This window comes from Cnephaeus nilssonii (assembly GCF_951640355.1).
Source record: "Cnephaeus nilssonii genome assembly, chromosome: 5".
NCBI lineage: Eukaryota > Metazoa > Chordata > Mammalia > Chiroptera > Vespertilionidae > Cnephaeus > Cnephaeus nilssonii.
The window spans coordinates 28,257,436-28,272,475 of NC_137076.1; the positions used below are offsets into that span (position 1 = coordinate 28,257,436).

Consider the following 15,040-nt stretch of genomic DNA (forward strand, 5'->3'; position numbering starts at 1 on the left):
CCGGCACCCGGCCTCCCTCCCTCCGCATCCCGGGCCTCGCTGTCTGACCGACCCACCCACTAATCCTTTGGGGTTCTCATCCTCTGCGGGCCTTCCCCATTCAGAGGACGGAGGACGCCCGGTCTGTTTTCACCTCCCGCCCGGAACTCGGCCCCCAGTTCCCGCCAGTTCCCCCAGATCCTTCGTGGCGACCTGAGAGTCGCACCTAGTCTACCAGCATTTAGGCCCGGCCGCAGGATGTGGGCCCTGAAAGCCCTGGCTCCTCTTTGGCCCTTTTTTGCTGCAGTTCCAGAGAGAGAGAGACTGTGATCCTCTCCCCTGTTGAGCGCTGACATCCCACCCGAACGTTTATGACAAGGTAACAGAGCCGAATCCCTAGAGAAAACACTCCATAAGCCGATGTCTGCTTAAATCAACAGTGGTGTTGATACCGCTGTAGCTTCAGGACTTCCTAGGCCTATTTTTAGCTCCCTCGTTTTCTAGGTGCACAGCTACAAGCGAGCTGTCTCCCTGCCTGGCCCTGATCCCCAATACCATCATCCCTGCTATTGGAGGGTGTCCTGAGGTTTCCATAGTGAACCGTATGAATGCATGATAAGTGTTCGCCCTGGTGGAGCATTTGTGATGGTACTAGGTAATGTTCAATGTCTTGATCACCCTGTGTTTTCTCCCGTTATATACAAAAGCTCTATGAGGTAGGTACTGTAGCCCTGTGCTCCTGGTAAGGAAACAGAGTAGTTATTTGTACAAAGCAGGTCACACAGCCAGTAAGGAGCAGGGATGTGAATCAATGAAATCTGGCTTCAGAACCACCCCCTACCGTGGTCATTTTATGGCACATCCCTTTTAAAAGATACAGGAGTCTATAGAGCATTCACAAGATTTAAAGGCAGGAGAGGGACTGGACAAATTGAAATCAATATGACTTACTTTATATATTTACATCTTTGCCTCATTCAATTTCTTGATCTCAAGACTCATACACCCAATATCATATTCGCCATTTCTATTTGGATGTCTAATAGGCATATCAAACAAAATCCCTATCTTTTCTCCAAAAACCTGTCCATGCCATCGTCTTTCCCCCATTGTAGTAAATGGCAAGTCCATCCTTTGAATCAGGCCCAAAACCTTGAAGTCATCTTGACTCCTCTCTTTCTCTTATTTGCCGCAGTAAATCTATCTGTCCTATCTTAAAAATATTTTAGAGGATGACCACTTACCACCAACACTGTTGCCCCTTGGGTTTTCCTTCTACCCTTACTGCTTAACCCAGAAGCCATAGTGATACCTCCCTGACCTCCTCTCCCACCACTCTCCCTAATTCTGGCTTTCTCAGTGTCCCTTGAATAATCCTTTAGCTCCCTCCATTATGCCTTTGGACCTGCTGCTTCCTCTCCTTTAATCACTCTTCCCCATATATTCCCATGGCCCACTCCCTCACCTCTGTCAGATTTTTACTCACAGATTACTTTATTATTGAGATTTTCTCTGGCCACCTATGTTAAATTGTATCCACATTTCCCTGTTCCCTTTACCCTGCTTTATTTTACCCACAGCACTTAATCACCACCTGGCATGCTAGGTTTACTTATTTGTTCAACTACTCTTCCACTGGAATATAAGCTCCACGAGGGCAAGGCTTTCTACCTGTCATTATTACTGATGGAGTCACCACATCTAGAACAGTGCCTGACACAGAGTAGGTATCCAAAAAATGTTTGTCGAATGAATGAATGAATGAATTCAGTGAGGATCTTCATTGGGAGTTATCTTTTAGCATAAAGAGGAAATTACAGATTTCTGTTTCCCAAGGATACCATTTCTAGCATATACCTGACACATCAGCTGTCAATTATAAATTACATAGTTGAATGGGTAAGTGTAAAATAGAGAAATGGAATGTTTTTGCATATTGAATGCTGCACTCACCTAGTACTTTGCCTCTGGCACTAGTTCTGGCATAGTTGTCCTCAGGAAATCAACTTTCAGGGCTTTTTATGCCTCACATATTCCTGCCATCCTTTAATTAGTCATTGACTCCATTTCTGCATTTGGCTTGGATGTTAAACTTCTTATCCACTGTAAGCTAAGACTCCCTTACCTATGAATTTTGAAGCCTTAAGGACTGCCCCCATCCAGGTGCTTTCCCTCTTGCTATTTAAGCTCCAAATGCTCTCTTGGATTCTGTCTTTCTAGACAGGGATCCTAAGCTGATCCATCCTCACACCCTCTGTCTCTTCTCTGGGCCATTGCCACCTCTGTGTGAGTCTGAGGCACCCGGTCTGGGCATCAGGATTGTCTAGGGAGCTTTTTTAAAACCAGAAATGCTCAGTCCCCACACCACACCTGTTCTGATTCTGTGAGATGTTGGGTGGGCCCTGGGCATCTCTACAGTTAGAAAGCAGCCAGAGTTGAGAAACCACGGGCTTGAGTGGGACATGTTAGTACTACTTATCTACAAAGAAATGTTTCCAGTGCTTTACCCAATACAGCATCTTGTTGGCCCTTGTTGCCATAGTGATCTCTTTGGGGATGCTAATAACAGCACCCGCAGCCCTTGCTTGGTATTCCTGTAGTCTGACTTTTAAAGTCCAGTTGTGTTTTGGGATATTCTCTTCTGCCTGGTATTTTGCTGTTGATACATCCCCAACTCTAATCATCCTACCTCTGAAGTTATTCTGCATTGTAGACTAACATCGGGCTTTGATGGCAGCATTTTGACCTTGGTAAAGTTAACGAAGAATAGGGAGAGGGGAGCAGAGTGTATTTGAGTTATAGGAAATCTTGGGTTCTAGATCCTGCATTACCATATACATTACTACATACATTTGAATTCTTACTGACTTGTGGACATGCATGGTAGAAAGCTGAGATGTGGTATAAAGCAGGGTTCTCAACTTTGGCCCCATTGACATTTTGGGTTGGATGATTTTTTTAAAAATATATTTTATTGATTTTTTACAGAGAGGAAAGGAGAGGGAGAGATAATTAGAAACATCGATGAGAGAGAAACATCAATCAGCTGCCTCCTGCACACCCCCTACTGGGGATGTGCCCTCAACCAAGGTACATGCCCTTGACCAGAATCGAACCTGGGACCCTTGAGTCCGCAGGCCGATGCTCTATCCACTGAGCCAAACCGGTTAGGTCAGGTTGGATGATTCTTTGTGGTAGAGGCTGCCCTATACCTTGTAGGATGTTTAGCATCATAGTGGCATCCCTGATTCTACACACAGATACCAGTAGCACACATCCTCCCCTGCATCCCTGCCTCAGGGGTCGTGACAACCAAAAATGTCTTCAGATACAGCAAAATGTCCCAGGGTGGGCAGTGAGTGAACCACCAGCAGTTGAGACCCACTAGAATAAGTGATGGTGAGGCACAGGTTTTGCCCTATATATTGGATGTATGTTTTGACTCTGCCTTTGTATTCTCTGAGTGCCTTTAAGCAAATTCTTAACCCTTTTGAGCCTCAGTTTTCTTACCAGTAATATGGGAATGATGGTAACTATCTCATGGTTGCTGGGAGTATTCGCTAAATTAATGCATATAAATTATTTAGCACCTGTCTCAGCACCCAGTAATAAACAGTCAGTAAATGGTAGCTATTTTTACTGCAGTGGGCTCGTGTTGTAGACATATTTAGCTTAAGTGCTCAGCAAAGAGAGAGAGAGAGAGAAAAAGAAAAAGAAATGAATCTGAATAGTGCAGATGAATCTACCCCACTGAATGAAATGACCCTGGGGGTCAGCCCATGATGGAGGCCAGCGGTAGCTGGTCCTCCTAAGTTTTCTGTCTTGCCTTCATTGCTTGATCTTCTAGCTATGGGTTCTCAGCCTCAGCACTATGGATATATGGAACCAGATCATTCTTTGTTGTGGGGCTACCCTGTGCATTATAGGGTGTTGATTGGCTTCCCGGGCCTTGATCCACTATACACCAGTAGGACCCTTCCCCAGTTGTTATAACCAAAAATGTCTCCAGACCTTGGCCAATGTCCCCTGGCAGGGTAGCACAATTACCCCCAGTTGAGAACCAGTGATCTAGCCTGACCAGCTGTTAGTCTAGAGATTTTCAAGGTTGGTTTGGCTTTTCTCAGTTTTTATCTTGTTGACTTAAAACCTAAACCCTGAGAGGATGAGTTGCAACCGAATTTTTATTAATGAGCCAGAACTCAGTTGGACTCCTCAATTCACTTAATTCTCACCATCCCCTTCCCCTGCCCTAAACTTAATTTTTAGGCTAAGTGATAAACATTTAAAATTTTTTCATTAAGTTGTGATAAACATTAACTCTGGGATTTGCCCTCAGGTCAGAGCATGCACATTTGACTCTCAGGTGCCTCTCATGTCTGTAGCATGTGGGGCCTGGTGTTAGTGAGAGGTGTCATGCTACCTCAAAGGCTGCAAAATCATTGGGTGTTAGAGCTAGTCGGGATGTGGTTTGTGCTTATAGTCCAAGGGAGTTGGAGTGAATGGAGGCAATAGGAATTTGATAAAATTAGAATGGAGTTTGCAAAAGGGACATTGTTTGGGGTTGGCAATGGGGGCATTTTAGGTACCAGTTGAATTCTGGGTCTAATAAGTGAGTTCAGGCAGAGAATAGGCTGGAGTAGAGTGGGAGATGAGGGCCACTCAGGGAGCAGTGGGGTGCATTTGGAGGATCTCCAGTACATTAGAAAGGCAAATGGCCAAGGTGGCTAGTATTGACTTGACCAATCCTTCGTAGCTCTCCATGGTACTTGAAGCAGTCAAGAGGCAGATGGGTTTGCAATTGCATCATTATCTCTACTCAGGACCTAGTGGTAGTGTGGGCAGCAAGTTTCTTCATTTTATTTGAACAGGATTTCTTTTTCCCACCTGTGTGCAGTACCCTTCCTGTAGTCTCATGGAACCCTGTGTAGTGTGATTGTACATTACTACTAGGTAGCAAACTATATAGCACAGGGCCTCAGAGTAAAGCCCTGCATGTCCACAGCTTGCTCGATTGTTGGCACGCTGTGCTGTTGCATAGTACTTGCTTTGAATCTTAACCCTGATTGCCCATCCCACTTGTTTATTGTTTAAGGAGGTTTTGAGGAAAATAAAAACTGCTGCCTGTGCTATACCATCATTGCTGCATTGATCCAGGGCATCGTAGTTTTAAAAGGCCCCACAGATGTCTTATGACATGAAGCCAGGGTTGAAAACCACAGGCAGAAGTTACAAGATTGCTTCAAGGGTAAGCAGACATATTTAATTTGGCACATTTAGGTTTATCTTTGTTTTAATTAGGAGCCAAAACTTAAAAATTCTGAGGTTTCTAGGGGGAAAAATAACCCAAGTTTCTGATTTCTCATGAAAAACAAGAACCAGGCTCCATCTGCATACCTGCATAATATGATTTGCCTGGTCTGAGGAGCAGCTGCTGCCCTTGAGATATACTGTCCCAGACACCACAATCCTTCCTGAGTTGTTTGGGGCCTGGCCCACTTCCTCCTTTTCTGGTGCCTTCCCGACCTGGCTTTTTGTTTCAACCCTTTGTACCCCTCTTAGACACAGCGTTCTTTCTACTCAGGGTACTCTTTAAGCACTGACTGTCTGCAATTAATTTGGGATTCAATGTCCTCCAATGCTAATCTTCAGAGAATAGTATATGGCAATGGTTCTCCAAGATGGTCCAGAAGCCCCTGGAAATGCCCAAGACCTTTTCAAGGACCTTGGGCAAATTGTTTGACTTCAGTTCCTGCATCTGTGCAGTGGGAACAATGCAAATCTGAGGATAGTTGTGTGAGAGAGAGCATATATCAGATCATTGACTCACTGGCTTTTGTGCATACATATCAGGTACGACTGGCTGTTACTCTTCTGATTGGGTGCCTGGGTAGAGAAAATGTTCCTTTAGGCTTATAGCTGTGTTTCTCCACCTCATCATTACTGGCATTAGGGTTAGTGGGGGCCATCCTGTGCATTGTAGTATATTTAGCAGTATCCCTCCCTACATTTTACTCACATGATGCCAGTGGTACCCACCTACCCCAATCATTACAAGGAGAAATATCTCCAGAGAAGAAAAAATGTCTCAGATGTCCCCTCAAGGACAGAATCATCCCCATGTGAGACCCCCCTGGGTTAGGGAATTCCATTGGCACCCCCATACCCAAGACTATGTTCTGTAATCATCTGGTTTACTAAATTCCTAGTCCTGCACACATTTAACCCTTTGCACTCTCTTGCTTTTTTCTCGATTCCTTTATTCTAATGCTAACCTTGTCGAGTCACACTCGACATCCGAGTGCAAAAGGTTAAATACACAAACTGCCCGGCTGGTGTGTCTCAGTAGTTGAGCGTCAACCTATGAACCAGGAGATCACGGTTCAATTCCAGATCAGGGCACATGCCCGGGTTGTGGACTCAATCTCCAGTGTGGGGGCATGCAGGAGGCAGCCAATAGGATGATTCTCATCATTGATGTTTCTATCTCTCTCCCTCTCCCTTCCTCTCTGAAATAAATACAAATATATTTTAAAATAAATAAATACACAAACTGAGTGGGGAGGAAAAAAGGAGGTAACTCAAGAATAAAGTATTTGTCAACTAGAGTTTAGGCTCACCCTCCTGACCTTCCTTTTTCATTGTGGTCTTTTGGCATCATGGACTTCATATCCCTGTTAATGAGGAGGAACAGTACTTTCCATGACCTTTCAGGTCCAAGGTGGGAACCTGACAAAATGTCAGAGCTGGAAAGGACCTTTAGAGATGTTCCAGGTCCAAGCCATTCATTTCATGAGAGCTGAAGCAGAGAGAGTTAGCCGGTAACAACATGCCTATTGCCAACCATTGAGTCGATTGGTCATCCTTTCTGGTGGATCAGTACCATCAACTTAATGGGAATTTGTTCTTCTCCCCAAAACTGACTCGGGCACTATATTTGCTCTCACTCTCTCAAAGAAAAATAGGAAATTGCAGAGATAGTAGTTACTTCCTGCACATGTTTAGAAGGTAAGCCTTGTTTCTGCAGTAAGTTTAAAATACCTTGGCTAAACTAAACTCCCCTAGGTTTGCCATACAGAGTCTCCGGAATTTGTTGACCCAGAATTAATGCCTGTGCTGCATCTGTAACAACAGAGCAGGAGAGGGGAAAACAGTTCTTGAGTGTTTGGCTTTCTCCACGGAGCAATAGCTCATTGGAGTAAAGCCACTTGGGATCTAATAGTGTCCAGTGTCTGGATTATTCATCATTACCATTTGGGAGATTCGGGAACACCCTGCTTGTGGAGTTTTCTTGTCAGCAGAGCAAGAGTTATTACAGATCCCAAGAAGACATGCCTTCATAGCCTCATTATAGTCATCTCCGTCCCCACACCTAAGAGACCAACAGGCTCTGTCTTCAAAATATTCAACTCCACCCACTTTGCCCTGTCTCCACGGCCACAAGACTAGCCTGAGCCACCATTGTCACTGCCATTTCTCACCTGGATGACTTCTGGAGGCACCTCACTGGTCCCCTTGCATCTACTCCTGCCTCCCTGAGATTTCACCTCCCAGGATGATCTTCCCCTACATTTTATTTACAAAACTTTTCTCACACACATGAGAGATAGAGTCACATGAGGACTACTGCCAGGGTGGATCTTTTAAAAATATAAACCAGGAGTTTTGGTTGGAGCATCATCCTGTGCACCAAAAGGTTGCAGGTTCGATTCCTGGTCAAGGGACAGGCCTGGGTTGTGGGTTCCATCCCTGGTTGTGGGTTCCATCCCTGCATATGGAGACAACTGATTGATGTTTCTCACATCAGTATTTCTCTCTAAACTCTATAAACATATCCTTGAGTGAAGAACATTCATCTACGTGTGTGTGTGTGTGTCCTATATTCCTATATAATAAAGAGCTAATATGCTAATGGTCATGATGCCCTCACGCTGTAATGACCGTTCAGCAGGAGGCTGCATGCATGGCAGGGCAGAGCCACTGTGTTGCTCCAGAGACGGGGCGGAAGCGGGGAGGCTCCCGGAGGAGGCGGGACCATCCAGTGGAGGGGAGGGCGGGGGTGAGAGGCTGTAGCGCCCCCCTTAGCAGTCCTTCACCACCCACCGCTTACGCTCAGCGCACGCACCGCCAGGCAGCAGGCGGGAGGCTTCCACACACTCTTCCGGTGACATGATGGAGCAGAGCCGCCGCGTTGTTCTGGAGACCGGGTGGAAGCAGGGAGGTGCCCAGAGGAGGCGGGATCAGCCTGAGGCAACTCGCAGGACAGAAGGCGGGGCTTGAAGCGGCTAGAGAAGGCCGGAGGGGTCGGGGGCAGAGCAAGGGGCCAGGCGGGCTCGAGCTCTGGGTGGAGAGGTTAGGGTGTCAAGGCGGGGCAGCAGGTGGGTGGGCGGGGCTGCATGATTTCGAGCACTGGGTCACTAGCGCGCGCGCGCGCGCGCGTGTGTGTGTGTGTGTGTGTATACACACACACACACACACACACACATACATACATATACACACAGCCAATTTTACTCTATATATATATTAGAGGCCCAGCGTGTGATTAAAATCATGCGAGGTGCTCTGCCTCCTGCCACTGCGAGGAGGCACCCCCGCCTCCTGCCTCCTCGCACACCTTGCTGCACACGCAGCCTCCTGCTGATCGGTCATTACGGCATGACGACCATTAGCATATTAGCTCTTTATTACATAGGATGGATGGATATATATACACACACACTCACACACATACATACTAGAGGCCCGGTGCACGAAATTGGTGCACTGGGGGGGGGTCCCTCTGCCCAGATTGCGAGAGGGCGCAAGCCAGGCCAAGAGACCCCACCAGTGCACGATCGGGGCCAGGGAGGAACTGCGGGAGGGCTCCAGGGTGTGTCTGGCCCATCTTGCTCAGTCCTGATCTGCCAGACCCCAGCGGCAAGCTAACCTACTGACTGGAGCTTCTGCCCCCTGGTGGTCAGTGCACATCATAGCGACTGGTCAACTGGTTGACCATCTGCCCCATGGTTGACTGTCTGCCCCCTGGTCGTCAGTGCACGTCATAGTGAGCAGTTGAGCAGCCTTAGCATATCATTAGCATATTATGCTTTGATTGGTTGAATGGACAACCGGACACTTAGCATATTAGGCTTTTTTATTATATAGGATACACACACACACACACACACACACACCAGATTCTGTCACTCTCCTGCTTGGAGTCCACTGGCCTCCCTTTAGACTAGAGAGATCCAGACTCCTCATCACAGCACCCCTTCACAACCTCACCTCCCACCTTTCCCTGTGGAAACTCTCAGTCATGTTGACCTCCAGGTTCTTTCTGTCCTTAGGACTTTAATACTTGGGGTTCCCTCTGCTCAGTATATTTGGCGTTCACCTCTTTATTGTCTGAGGTTCAGATGATACCTCAGAGAGTCCTTTCCCACCCACTCACCCTACACCCTTCTACCCAGTTGCTATTTCCCACCCCCTGCTTTATCTTTCTTATAGCACCTGTCTTCAGAATTATTTCATTATCTCTCACACCTTTGGGTACTTGTTTTCTGTTCCCATTAGAAAGCTGTGACCATGCTCAGCATGGTGCCTGGCATGTAGCAGGTGCTCAGTAAATCATGCAACTGGGAACAAGACTTGGCTAATTGGCCCTCCATCAGGCCAGATCAATGAGATCTCACCTCAGTGAATCTCTCAGCCTCAGAAGGACTTGAGGGGTTTGAGCTACTGAGCATTTGTGTTGAGGTGTCCCAGCATTCATGCAGCTCTCAGAAGAGACTAAACACTCCTTCAAATGTGAGGGTATCATTGTTGGGGGCCTGAGAGCCCATACTTTAGGGTGGCATCAAAGTATTTGCAGTCTTCTATGTATAATTATGACGGCAATAATGCCAACGTGGAATTCATATTCTGTGTCAGCCACTTTCCAATCACTTTATATGCATTTCATTTAATCTTTCCCAAAACTGTCTGGGGTGTAGGTACCATCCCTGTTGGACAAAGGACAATATACAAAGAAAATGAGTTAACTTGCCCAGCCACCAGAGCCCTCATTCCCGAATTTTATCAGTTTGGGTCTGCAACCTCAGCAGAAGTTCTCTAGTCCTTAGATTTCCTTCCTGTGAGGGGATTTCTGTTGTCTTTACTGGAACTTTTCTCCAGTCTTCAGCCACTTTTACTTCACCTCAGCTGTACTGGGTGTCACGCTATCTAGTGGCAGAATAGAGAGGTGCTGTCAATGCTGGATCCCTGAATTTATCAGCAGTTTTAGGTGAAGTTCCTGACTTTCTATGACTTATTTAATAGGTTTGTGGGGTTTTTCTTGAAGTCAAGCCACAGAGGTGCCTAAAGTAACAAGGTCTTCCCTCAGCATCTTAGTCTGGGTGGGTGGGGCAGAGGGTTTGGCTACAGGGCTGGTAAGTAGAAGAAGGCAGGCTGCTGCTTAGCCCGAGGTGTGGTTTGGGGTATGTGAGGTATCTAGCTCCCTCGGAGAGTCAGGTTTAGGGTTCTGATCCCACCTTTGCCACTTACCAGCTTTGTGACTTCAGGCAAGGCACTTGTATGTCCAAGACTTCTCAGTATTGTTTCATGGTTTGAAAATCAGAGATGATAAATAATACCTATGCCATGGGGGTTGTGATGACATTCAATGAGACAGTGTGTGAAGTACTTAGCACTAGGTCTAGTAAAGGCCATTCAACAAGTGTTAGTTGCTTGTTCCTCATCACCACTGTTACAAGTATAGGAGTCTGGCAGTAAGATGAGAGCAATAAAAAATGTTTTCGATTTCAATAGTTGAGGGTAATGCTCCAAAGAACATTCTGGGGGAGGAAGGGGTTACATAAAATAAAAGCCAGCATTATCTCCTAAAACTGTGCCCCCTATGACCTCCATGAGACCAGTTGAGTGTTGCCTGAGGAGAAATATATTTGAGTACCCAAAAAAGAATTCAGGGGCCCGCTACCATCCAGTAGCAGGGCTGGGTGGTCACTGAGCATGTGGTACACTAGAGAGAGGCATCACCTAGCAACAGCATGATTGAGATCCGTGTCATTCTTCACCAAAGAATTAGTTTGCGAACAGAGCTGACACAGAAATGACGAGTTCACCTTTATGTTGCTGCACAGGACTGTTTATAATAATTCCTGAGAAAAGAAATGACGGGCTGTGATGGTGTCACAGGATTAAAGTAGTTGCCACGTATTAATAATTATTTGTGTTGGCAAGATACTTTCCATATTTTTTTCACAGATAAGATTAAGATACATCAGCCCAGGATTAAAGCTCATTTTACACAAGTACCTTGCTGACATTTTAGACAGGAATTCCAAGTGGCTTTCCAGAAGGGGGCTGTTTCCTGGCAGGTGTTCAAGCCATCATTTAGGAGGGGGATAAACAGAACAGGAAAGATAATCCAGATTCCCTTCTCTGTGTGTTTGCCTAGATCTGCATATTTTCTTCTATTTAGTTTAACAGAGATCCTCAAAGACAAAGGTTGGAGGCAGCCACAGGGGGGTGCCAAAGCTTGTCACAGGACAGTCTGCCTTTGGTAATTTGTGTATACTAACACAGGGTGAAGAAGGAAAATTTATGTGGAAGGGAGGAGTGAAAAGAATGTGTGTGTTTTCAGCTTGGAATCTGAATGTGTTATGCAAAGGATTTCATAGTTAAACATTTGACCAATGAAGACCATGCAATTTGTTTCACTAAGTGTGCATCTTAGAATGTGTATTCATTCTTCCCTTGAGGATTCAATGGATTAGCTGTTGTCTAAGTGCACACTTGTCACATTATTTGTTGAAAGCATTGGGCCCACCCCAAAACTCATCACTTGCCCTCTAGTTTCTTTTATTTGATTTCAGAGAGGAAAGGAGAGGGAGAGAGAGATAGAAGCATCAATGATGAGAATCATTGATCAGCTGCCTCCCACAAGCCCCCACTGGGGATCGAGCCCGCAACCCGGGCATTTACCATGATCGGGAATCAAACCATGACCTTCTGGTTCATAGGTTGACACTCAATCACTGAGCCATGCCAGCCAGGCTCCCTCTAGTTTCTTTTGTACTCTTCTATAAATGTTTATACACAATGTTAACTGACAGCTGCTTTATTCAAAGGAAAAGTGTGTCTATTTCTTCACTTGAAGGCCCGCCTAAGCAGAAAAGATGGGAGAAAGCAAGCTGGGGTCATGACTTCTCCTTTTTGCACTTGTGCATGGATAGCAGTATAGCTCAGCTGTGTGGGCTTCAGAGTCAGGCCTGCCTGGGTTGGAGACCCGTTTCCACTTTGGACCAGTCACTGAGCCCCTCTGAGTCCCCATTTCCTGTTCTATAAAATAAGGACATTGGAATGACCTACTTCCTAAGGTGATTGTGAAGGTTCAGGATAATGCTGCAGATAAAGCACCCTGCCTAGCCCATAAATACTGGGAGCTCAATGACTGCTGGATATATGAAATCATCCTGGGGTTTTGGGAAACCCCATTTGGGAATGTCCTTGCTCTGAATAACTTGGCAGAGGCTGGGGAAAGTCTAAAGATGGGATCCCAAGACCTCTGAAAACACACTATTCTACCCAGAGCCACCTCTAGGGTCCAAGTCAAATCCTGGATCTCCATTTCTTGCTTGTAGCAGGGACTCTGCCTCCTTTCCTCAGCCACCCTTTCCTTTGAGGTTCTTCTTCCTTCTTAGACTGGCTTTGGGGCAGTGCCCCTCTTCATCCACCTTCCTTGCTGCCTCTGAAATGTACACGTAACTCCTTTAATCTTAAGGGTTTTGCCAGCAAACAATATCTGAGCAAAGAAGACACAAATAAAACCCTTGAGTCTAGTCCCTGGCCTACTGGTAGAGGTGGTATCTGGAAGCCCACTATTTAAATTCTCTCAAGTGTGGGGCTGTTTAAAACTTTTCTCCTCCTCCCTAGCTGGTTTGACTCAGTGGATAGAGAGTCAGCTGTGGACTGAAGGGTCCCGGGGTCAATTCCGGTCAAGGGCACATGCCTGGCAGGCTCAATCCCCAGTAGGGGGTGTGCAGGAGGCAACCGATCAATGATTCTCATCATTGATGTTTCTATTTCTCTCCCTCTCTCCTCTCTCAAATCAATAAAAATATGTTTTAAAAAAATTTTTTTTCTCCTCCTGTTGACCCTCCTTACCCACTGTTAGAGGAGGTAGTTTATAAGCCCTCTCCCTGACAAAGACATTGTAAACTAAAATTATGGACATGACTTTTGGGGTGGGGCTTTTAGTGCTTCCCACTCTTGCACCTAAGCCATTTGAGGACTTTCTCTAGGTTCCGGGGCCCCAGTAGTTTCTGCTTTAGGAGAAGGACAACCTCCTTGGAAACCTTCCCACCCAGAGACCTACATTCCCTGTTGGCTCCTTGAGTGAGGAGGGAGTCTGCATCTCAGGGATCCCCACCATCTTTCAAGCCACCTTTGGCTCATTTCCTGAAAAAGGAACTGCCTCACATCAGAATTTACAGCTAAAATACAGAACCACCTGAAATCTAGCTGAGCCACTGGGCTCTCCAGGACACCTACTACACAAGTCCCAGAGTCATAGCAGATCTACCTAATACATAGAAACAAACACAGGGAAGCAGCCAAAATGCAGAGACAAACATGTCACAAATGAAAGGATAGGAGAAATCTCCAGAAAAAGAACTAAATTAAATGGAAGCAAGAAAACTACCAGATAGAGTTCAAAACAATGGTTATAAGAATGCTCAAGGAATTTAATGAGAACTTCAAGAAACTTAGTGAGAATTTAAGGGACTTTGTGAGAACATCAACATAAAAAAGGGCCAGTCAGAAACAAAGTATACACTAACTGAAATAAAGAATAATTTACAGGGGATCAACAGTAGAGAATTAAATCAAGAATTTGAAGCCCCAGCCAGTTTGGCTCAATGGATAGAGTGTCGGCCTGTAGACCAAAGAATTTGAAATATAAGAAAGCAAAAAACACCCAATCAGAACAGAAAAATAAAACAAATATGAAGATAGTATAAGGAGCCTCTGGGACAATGTTAAGCAAATCAACATTTGCATCATGGGCATACCAGGAGAAGAGAGGAAGCAAAAAATCAAAAACTTATTTGAAAAAATGACAAAAAACTTCCCTTACCTGGTGAAAGAAATAGGCATACAAGTCCAGGAAGCACAGAGTTCCAAATAAGATGAACCCAAAGAGGCCCACACCAAGATACATCATTTTTAAAATGCCAACAGTTAAAGGCAAAGAGAGACTCTTAAAAGCAGCAAGAGAAAAGCAGTTAGTTACCTACAAGGGAGCTCCCATAAGACTATCAGCCTATTTTTCAATAGAAACTTAGCAGGCCAGAAGACAGTGACAAGAAATATTCAAAATGATTAAATGCAAGGATCTACAACCAAGATTACACAGCAAAGCTATCATTTAGAATTAAAGGTCAGATAAAGAGCTTCCCAGGAAAGGAAAAGCTAAAGGAGTTCACCACCACCAAACTAGTATTACATGAAATGTTAAAGGGTCTTTAAGAAGAAGAACAAATAAAAGATATGCATATCTATCAACAATTGAATCTAAAAATAAAAATTAAATGAGCAAGGAATCTAATGAATAAAATAAACTTGATAAACAAAATAGAACCAGTGTCATGGAAACATGGAACAGACTAAAGAATCTCAGAGGGAAGAAGGGATGGGGAGCCAGAAGAGATTAACCAAAGAACTTATATAAGCTCTAGAGGCCTGGTGCACGAAATTCATGCACGAGCGGGGAGGGGGGGGGAGGTCCTCTCAGCCTAGCCTGCACCCTCTCCAATCCGGGACCCCTTGGGGGATGTCCAACTGCCGGTTTAGGCCTGATCCCTAACTGCCTCTGCAGGCCTGGTCGCCCCCAACTGTCCCCCTGCTGTCCTGGTCGCCCCACTCAGCCTGCTGTTCAGTCGTTTGGTCGTCCTTCACTAACGCCCCTGCTGGCCTGGTCACCCCACACAGCCTGCTGTTTTGTCATCTGTCCGGTGTTTTCGGTCTGTGTTTGGTTGTGACAGCCCCTGGCTTTTTATATATTAGGATTACCTTATGG

At 45.6% G+C, this 15,040-nt stretch overlaps 1 protein-coding gene across 8 annotated transcripts in view; it reads left to right on the forward strand.

Moving 5' to 3' along the window:
• RANBP3 (RAN binding protein 3) overlaps positions 1–15,040 on the forward strand; it is a 59,896-nt gene that overhangs the window by 479 nt on the left and 44,377 nt on the right. The gene's annotated exons all lie outside the window — the stretch shown is intronic.